This window comes from Saimiri boliviensis, chromosome 11 (genome assembly GCF_048565385.1).
Source record: "Saimiri boliviensis isolate mSaiBol1 chromosome 11, mSaiBol1.pri, whole genome shotgun sequence".
NCBI lineage: Eukaryota > Metazoa > Chordata > Mammalia > Primates > Cebidae > Saimiri > Saimiri boliviensis.
Genome location: NC_133459.1, coordinates 105,783,740 through 105,793,708, shown reverse-complemented (window position 1 = coordinate 105,793,708; position 9,969 = coordinate 105,783,740). Strand labels below are relative to the sequence as shown.

General features: G+C 35.2%; 1 pseudogene; it reads left to right on the top strand.

Moving 5' to 3' along the window:
• Positions 1 to 3,364: 3,364 nt before the first annotated feature.
• On the top strand, positions 3,365 to 4,097 carry LOC101045072 (cyclin-dependent kinase 4 pseudogene; annotated as a pseudogene).
• The last annotated feature ends 5,872 nt before the right edge of the window (positions 4,098 to 9,969 follow it).

Sequence of the window (9,969 nt, the reverse complement as noted above, 5' to 3'; positions counted from 1 at the left end):
AAAATAAACGGTGCAGAACAAATTCTCCGACGAGAAAACAGAATCTCAAGAGTTGAGAGAAAAAGAGAATCGAACAATTATAAAGTGAGAAAATACTTCACAAAGAAAAAGAAACTGTAAAACTAAAGCTACATACGTGAATGCTGTGTTTTGCAGAGGCCAGGTCTAAACCCTCAGCGGTAAACGTTGTGTTTTATGGGAAATGAAGGCAAAACAGCAGAAACAAGAGAAAGGGCTGGAATGGCTGGAGGGAAGATAAGGGCGTCAAGGTGGGCTGCGTGATATCACTGAGTAAGAGCCCGTCATATATTTGAGCATGCTAGGTCTCTCTGCTGGAAACCTGCTTTTAGGACTCAAATGAAGAGACTACCAGCCTCTTCTCAGAGTCAAATTGAAGACAAAGAATACTAACAGAAAAAACAGCTCTGGACAGCAACTCTGGAGACCACGATTTCTTGGAGATGGAAGATGTTTTAATCTCCTACCTTCCACTCTAGATCAAGGGAGGGGGATTTTGGGAAATAAAGAGGAATATGAAGTGCAAAAAAAAAAAATGGTTTACTTTTCTTTTTGCTTTATATTTTGACACTTCAGGTCATCCTTCCTGTCTAGAGTTATTCAGGTTCATTGAACCATAATGAAGATGTATTTCCACCACCCAATGCCATTTTGACTCTTTTTATAGGGAAATCGGGATAATATGTAGAATTGAGCACTTCTGGCTTATCAATTCATTTGGCATTGTTTCTTCATTTACCTATAAAAACAAATATGACATTTCTTAGCATAGAAAACACCTCTGAAAAATTAGTTCTTTTTGGTTTAGTTGCCTGTCAGCTAACTAAAAATTAACAATTGAAAATTTATGGTTTAGATGGTAAATTTATTGGGCGTATGATAGTAGTGAAATCTGAGAACAGTAGAGACCTTCCTGAGAGATTCCTAAAAGCTACAGCCTAAATCACAATTTGGAGCCAGGTATTTGTTTTGTATATATTAGATACACGACACATGTTTATATATAAAAATTCAAATGCCAGTGTTGTAGTATTATTTCTTCCAAATTTTGGTGATTAAATTAGAAAGCAGGTGTTTTGGGACAACTAAAACAAAAACTTAATTGATAATGCTTAATTAAAACTTACTATTTATTAATATCAAGAAGTGTTTCTATAGCTGGCTGCTTATAGCATTTTAGTAACTCAACAATATTTTTCCAAATGACTTCAGTTTATATTACTTGTGTTTATAAAATGTATGTTAAAATTTCAAGCCTCATCTAAAATTTAAGTTGGGAGTGAAATGTATTTAGTTGTGGCACTATGCTCATTTCTTTTACTGGCACAGCAAAAGTTTTCTAAGATAACCCCCATCTTTCTAGAAGACTTCCTTTTATATGTCATTGGTCAAAAATAGATTGCAGGGGCCAGGCATGGTAGCTCATGCCTGTAATCCAAGCACTTTGGAGGCCAAGGTGGGCAGATCACCTGAGGTCGGGAGTTCAGGACCAGCCTGACCAACATGGTGAAACCCCGTCTTAAAAAAAAAAAAAAAAATAGATTGCAGGTTTTATAGTTAATTTTAGCAGCAAGGGATAAAAAGATGAAAACATCAGAATCTTAATTGGCTTAGGTCAATCATGATGCAATCACTATTATGAGCCTGTTGTTGGCCAAATGTATCCACGTTTCTTTAGCAAAAAAATTAGAAAAACTGGGTTAATATTTTGTTCAGCAGTGATCTATTGCAAATAAAATTCAATGCTATAAAATATAAATCCTAAACATCTATATAATAAGCAATATATTTTAATAAGATGTATTTGAGGATTGTTTTTAGTTGAGCAAATAAAGGAAAAAAGGCTAAATTAAATGTAATAAGTTTTTACCATTATAATAATATAAAAATCAATAGTCATTTTTAATTTTACACAACAAATAATAGAAAATTCACTTTTGGAAAATATTACTAAAGACTAATAGAGTAAAATTTTGAATATGAGGACTTTGTGATAATAAACTACTACAGTTTATAATAAATAAATATTTATTATAATAAATAAACTACAGTTATTTCTGTTGACTTTTTTATTGAAATTTTCTTTATGATTCTATAAATAGATATCATTAGGAAAGGTTTAGGAATGGCATGCCTTAGTTAACGTCAGTCTAGTTTTTTTTATGCCATTTGCCACCATTTACTTAAATGCATTGATTATATAGATAAATTAACACTGACAGAAATTGGAAAATAAAAATAGCCTGCCTATTTTTAAATAAATGATCATAAGGTATAATCCCATTTAAGCAACCAAACTATAACACTTAAACTAATATAATTCTCAAACCGTATAAAACAAGTTGAATGACATAATCAAATGTGAGGGAATCTCTGCTATGTGTGTAGTAGAATACCACATAAAAGGTTCATTATTCCTTAAGCAAAGATGCATTAATACGGTACACAAAGACCATAGAACTAGCATAATCACTTGGAAAACAGGTTACAAAATAGTCAACTGAGGCTAACTCAGTTCTATGCATGTCAGTTTACAACCACCATTCTTAGCCATGAACTGCCCTTAAATGATTTTCTGTTGGGCTTACTTTTCTTTTTGCTTTGTATTTTGGCACTTCAGGTCATCCTTCTTATCTAGTTATTCTGGTTCACTGAACCAAGATGAAGAAGTATTTCCACCACCCAATGCCATTTTTTTTCTTTTTTTTTTTTTTTTTTTTTTTTTTTGAGATGGAGTTTCGCTCTTGTTACCCAGGCTGGAGTGCAATGGCGCGATCTCGGCTCACCGCAACCTCCGCCTCCTGGGCTCAGGCAATTCTCCTGCCTCAGCCTCCTGAGTAGCTGGGATTACAGGCACGCGCCACCATGCCCAGCTAATTCTTTTGTATTTTTAGTAGAGACGGGGTTTCACCATGTTGACCAGGATGGTCTCGATCTCTTGACCTTGTGATCCACCCGCCTCGGCCTCCCAAAGTGCTGGGATTACAGGCTTGAGCCACCGTGCCCGGCCGCCATTTTTATTCTTATTATAGCTGATTTAACTAATCTTCCAGATTGCTCTTATGCTATTTTATTTGCAGGGCATAAAGGGCTTTCATATTTTATTTCATAGCTGTAATTTTAATTTCTTTTTTCTTCTAGTCTAATTAATTTCTCTCTTTCTCTTACTCTCTAACTTCACTTCTTTTTGTCTTTTTCCATTAAAAATAATTTAAGCTTGGGTGTATGGTGCTGCAGGAACTGGCTCCAGAGTCCCTATACTCCCAGCCTAGTGATAGGACCTACCTTGACATGAGAATTGTCACCTCTCAATAGGAGCCATTGGCTGAAATTGTTGCTAGTGCCCATGGGTTAGTGTACAAGGACTGTGATCCCCACAGTGCCTACTTTTTGCCCCTCAAGAATGTTAGAGTTCCCCTTAGAAATCACTCTCATAATTCGATCACCTTCCACCAGGTTCCTCCTTCAACACATGGAGATTACAATTTGACATGAGATGTGGGTGGAGATACAGAGTCAAATCTTAACATCAGCTGAGACCATCAAGGATCTGATGCACCAGTTTTGAAGAGGTCTGATTTTCTTCATACACATTGCATTGTTCACTAATATATGAAGCCAGAAAACATTCTGGTGACAAGTGGTGGGACAGTCAAGCTAACTGACTTGGCCTGGCCAGAATCTATAGCTACTACATGGCATTTAGACCTGTGATTGTTACACTCTTGTACTGTGCTCAAGAGGTTCTTCTGCAATCTACACAGGCAACATCTACGGACATGTGATGTACTGATTGTCTTTGCAGAGATGTTTTTGCAAAAGCCTCTCTCCTGTGGAAGCTCTAAAAACCACTACTTGGGCAAAATCTTTGGCCTGATTGGGCTGCCTTTGTAGGATGACTGGCCCTGAGATGTGTTTCTACCCCATGGAGCCAGTCTCTACAGAAAGCCTCACCCAGTGCAGTCGGTGGTGCCTGAGATGGAGCATAACTGCTACTGGAAATGCTTTTTTATCCTACATAAGCATCTGCCTCTCCAGCTCTGCAGCACCTTTATTTACATAAGAATGAGGGTGTGTAATGTAGTGGCTACCACAGAAATAATAGAAGCTGCCATTTCCCTTATTCTGGACACCTGAGTGGTGAGAACACCACTGAGAAGTCAATCTCCGCCTTCATATCTGAGGCTCTGGAAACTCCTGCAATATTTTGCAGAGAATATGTTGCTGCCTTAATGACATTATCCTTCTCCCCTTCCATTTGTGGGGTGTCCTTCTCCTGCCACCCTGTTTCCTTATATTAGAGGGTATTTCCCCTCTTGTCCCATTCCATACCTTGACATTGAGGTCTTTTCTTATGCAGGAAAAATGAAACTAGACAAAGAAAAAAGTCAGTATGACTATTTTCATTTCTCCTGCTAGTAGGTTTAAAATGCTAGGGTCTCTGCAATAACCGCATTCTGGTTCTAGCATAATTTGTGAATCCCTGATGTTTGAATTTGCAAATTATCAGTTTATAGTTCCTATGATTATGGTATTGCACTTTGCACATGCACAGAGAGAGCAGAAATCATCCCACAGAACTTGAGAATTAAATGAAAGTTTTTTTTTAATGATATTCATAAGTGATTGTGTTAAAATTATCTTCTAGGGGAAAAGTGAATTATAGCATTCATTTTCCGGTTATTTCTTGTACTCTCAAGCATGACAGTGTAAAATTGGTCAAATAGGATTGATTTTATATGTGATCCAGTTTCATTCCATTGGAGACATGCTGAATTTAAAATATTAGGTAGTAAAGACAGTAAAGCACTGAATTTATCTAGTTTGCTAATACTGAAGCAGGGCTCTACCGGATAGATGTGGAAAAAAGATGAGATTCATCTACCCAAGCAGTACCAAGAAAAAAGCTGCAGTGGTTCAATTATGAGAAGAAAAAGGTGAATTTCTTTCTTAATGTACATTCACATTAAATCAACTAAAAATACTTGAACACTTAAATGAATGTAATTTGATTATTGAGTTAAGTGTGACTTTTTGGTATATTTAGGATATTTAATAGATGTTTCTTTTTGAATGCAGGTGATTAGACTCACATGTCTTTATAAGCAGAACCACAAAAGTTTAGAGCTGAAAGATATGTGTGAGGTCATCTAAAATGCTTGTTTTCCGAAAAAGGTCATTAACATTTATAAGGTTAATTGACTTTCACACAGTCTCATGCCTAAATGATGGCAAAGCTGCAGAAATAACCTAGGTATTGTTATTTCTAGAATTTGAAATTTTATTTTCAAATTTTTTAATTAAAATAATATTTTTATTATGAAATCAGTGTGAGATGTCTTATTTTAAATTGCTTTACATATCATAGTGTATAATATTTCAATTATAATTTACAACATATATCTTACATTAATTTCATATGAAATGAAAAGTTTTGATGTAAGTATTAAAGAGAATATGTTTTGTGTTTATTTGCAAAAAAAAAAAAAATTATAATTGGAGAATACCAAATTGGCTGTTACAAAGCTGAACTTGTGAGTTCAATATAGTAACTTAACAAGAATCCTGCAAAAAATAATAGGGCTTAACTTAAGCAGTCAGAAATAAAGAAGTATATAGATAAAAGTATTTTAAGAAATTAGAATTGTAGCATTTAGGTATGTTTAAATATTACGGATAAACAGAAAGTTATATATGATTCTCAACAAATGAATCAGAATGGAGAATGAAGGGAGACAATTTTTTAAGACAACAAAATGATGAGTTTAAACCTATTGATTTTCAAGTACTTGTGGAATACCCCTTTAATCAGTTATTTATGAATTTTAATGTTTAGATAGTTGGGCAGACATATGACCTGGATTTTCTGTATAAACTTTGATGTGATCATGATGGCAGTGGCAGCCCATCTGGAATGGCTGCTGCCATGGCGTGGGCTGCAGTGGAGAGGCACAACTTGGGCTATGCAGTGGATTGGGCTGTGCATTCCACAGAGCGTGAAGGAGCCAAGAACAAGTAAAAGCCCACCTCTTTTCAAGTTGTAAAGGTGGAATCTCCACCACCCAGCTACAGCTGCAGACCCTCACATCTCTGCATTCTTGAGGGTCTGGGAAGCCCTCTCATTCCAACAGGCTTGGAAGTGCCTGCTCCTGCTGCCTGGCCTCTTCCCAATTCCCAGGGCCAGCTCCAATTGTAGAGCAAAGTTGTGGCTGGAAAAGTGACACCCCCAAGGACCCTGTGACAATCACTCTTTCACAAGAGTGAGTATATAGAGAGGCTTTGTTTGTGAAGAAAACCCAAGGAAGCCTAGGAAATATCAAATAGATGCCTGAGAAAAGAAATGGAGGCTGAGATTCAGAAGAGACAAAGATACAGAAGAAAATTCAGAAAGCCAAGATGGTACAAATATTTTAAGTAAAGATGTGTTTCCCTATTATCAATAGCCAGGAAAAGATGAAGAAGAAGAATAAGAAATGAGTAATAGTTTCGTACTATCTACAGAATTATGGAGATGACAGTTTGGTGTTATCATGGTTTTTACTTTTTATATTTATTCAACACCATTGAAGATTTAGAGATTTTGAAAGTGAGCCTCCGATTGCTAATCTGACAGCAATTCCTCTGTATTCTGTGTACTTGAAGCAAATACTTTTAATATTCATCAGACTACTGAATAGATTATGAAGAAAATAGTAGCTTGAGGTTGTATTTTCCTGATACTACAACATTTTAACAAATGTTAAGAGAACTTCAGATTTGATTTCAAATTTTAAAACCATGGCAATTTTATGACTAGATTTAAATTAAGTGATTCACATAAGAGTAAATATTTTCACTTTCAGAATATATGTTTAATTATCTGAAATTCTGAGCTGCATGAATAACAATTTATAAATGTAATAGTAGGAAAATTTGTTCATAAACATTGTATTTATAACAAATAATAATGTTACATATTTTACATGAGTCACTAAAATTTGTAATAAAATTGTGTCAGTTTTAAATGTATTAACTTTTTATAATTACAGTGTAAAATATTTCTTCTTGCATACAAATATATCAGTGTATAAAATAGCCCCCTGTTTATTTCTAATATATGTGGCTTTCCTGAATCTTATTGATATCTACCAATACATTTTAGTAAATTAAAAATTATTTAACTGTCATCAAAACAAACTAATAATAATTTATAGGTTTAAAGTTCTCATTACTCATAAAGTTGTCTCAACATTTATTGTTTTTAATCATAGAACTACACAGTGAGAAAAAAATGAGATATTTCACAATATTGTTGCTGTGTGAACTATTCATTCAAAGTTATAACAAAATTGCCTTTAATTGAATACGAATAATTAACTAAAAACCATTCCCTAGAATGCACTCTTCTTTATCATAATGCCTTAAAATTATTAGCCTCAAGGTTTCCTAAAATAGGATTATTTTGAAATATCTAATTAAAAATTGCAATCTAGTCTACATTATTCACTGCGATTAAGATTGTTCAAAGAATTTTCTATCTTTCTTACTAGCAAGAATACTAAGTAATTAATTAATCATATTCAAAACAAAATTTCTTGGTAACTGTCAATGATTAGCATTAAATAATATGCTGAGTATATATGTGAGGGTGATTCTGGTTGAGATTAACATTTGAGTTGGTAGAATGAATAAAGCAAATGCCCTACCCAATGTTTGTGAGCCTCATTTAATTTAAAAAAGGACTAGAAAAAAGAAAAAGCATAGTAGAGAATTCACTTTCTCTGCTAGATGGTCATGAACTAGAACATTGGTTCTCATAGCTGTGGACCTAGACTACAACTTGCACTATGAACTATCCTAGCTCTCACATCTTCAACCTCAGACTGGAACTATAACATTGGCTCTTCTTGGTCAATTCTTAGACTATATAACCACATGAGTCAATTCTTTGTAAGGAATCATATATATCTATATCTATATAGCTCCTGTTAGTTTGGTTTCTTTAGAGAATCCAAACTGATACAGATTTTGATGTTGAGAGAATTTACAGCAGTAAAGAATTTTAAGTATGAGTTTTCCAAATTTGCTTTGGCTTTAATGAATTGGCTTCTTAATCTAATTAAACTTAAATGTGCTAATAACTATTTCCAGTATGAAAGAGAGCACTGATAGTTCATATTGTAATCTGGCAATAGAGATATACAAAATACTTTTATTGGATACTCCTAATAAGCCACTTATAAAAAGCTGGGATCTGGGTTTCTGTGTATATCATACCTTTGAACATTTTTGGAAAACTACTGAACATAATGAAGTTGGCTGGTTGCTCCTAATGTCACTGGAAAAGTGGTGAAAAATAAAGATGAGCTCAGGAATTTGAATTTTTAGCTCAAGTGATGCATAAATGACTTGAAAGCTTTTATGTGTGCCTTGAAGGAGACCTTTATTGCCTGTAGCTGACGGCTAACACGGCTGAAAATAAAAAGCAAGTTTTCATCCTGCAACTAGCTGAATTATATAACAAGCTGAGCTCCCAGATTCACTGGTGAGTGCATTGATTAGAAAAGAATAGTTGTCTGTAAGTTAAAAAGGAGATGTTTGGAAAGACAATAGTGAAGCTGCAGACATTGAACCACAAAATTAAATGAGTCTTCTTTGCCAGTAGAAGAGACCTCTTAACCCCTATGAGTAGTGGCTTCTTCATTCTCATTTGAGGGGATTACCCTTCATTGCCTTGGCGGAAATATAATGGTTGCTTCTGAGGCAGATATTAAGCAAGGCAATGCTGATTCTATTCAGAACCCACTGCCACTTCCCCTCTTTGCTTCCAGACCTGTAACTGGACTCAAGTCTTGGCGGGCTCCTAAGGTGAGGTACGAAGTGTGATTCATGAGGAGCTGTGCTACGCTCCAAAATAATCCCTTGAGTTTTCTAATTTATACAGTCAAAAATCCAGGGAACTTGTATAGGAACAGAGATATTAAAGGTGTGAAATACTGAAAGAAACATAAAGTTGGATTAGACAAATGTCTAATCCACTGGGCTCATGAACCAGTGATTCTTCATTTAATGTTACAGCCCAGGAAGTAAGGAAGGGCTGTATCAGTTTCTTTTTTTAGTTGGATGAACAGTAGATCAAATCATAGTCCACAGTGATTGAATCACAAAATCTGGACCCTCCTTGGTTTAATGTTGAGGAAGAAATGCAAAGGCTTAGGACGACTGGAGTGCGAGTGTACATTTAACATATACAATCTATTACCCCAGATTAGGAGGGTCCAGAAGACATACTTTTCACCACTACTATGAGAAATACATTTGTGAGAGCACTGACATTCTTCAAAAAACTCCATGATCACACTTTTAAGCCAGACCAACAGTCAGGGCTGTAGTAACTGTATTGGGAAACCTAAAGGCCATGAGAGTAACTGTATTTCAGGCGGCTGAATTTAAATGGTAATGCTCAATTATCAAAAATATCTGGGCATGGTTACTGTCATGGACAGCAGTCGAAGGAGCTGTCAGAGTAGTGTGACTCATGTAGATGTGTGCCTAGTTAATAATGGTGTCTTTAGAAGTAAAATAGAAAGCCTACTGAACTCTCCCTTGATCTATATAAGCAGAAAAGTTCTATGTTAAATCAACAAAATCTAACTTGAAGCATAAAATCAGAGAATCAGAGACTCTCAACCAATTCTCAGACGTAGGTTAGTTTATAGACGTAGAGTCACCTAAGTGAAGGAATCTGTGACCTAGAAACCCGGAAAGGTCCCCGTACAGCACCAAAAGTGCATACTGTTAGTCTTTCTCCCAGCTTTCCCCAAAGGATCAATAGCCTTTTACCAGGTTAATTGTGCATTGGGTAAAATAAAATAATCAGACGTTTCAGGGACTACTAGACAATAGCTCTAAGCTGGTACTAATTCCAGGAGACACAAAACATCAGTGTAGCCCACTAGTCTTAAGGAATTT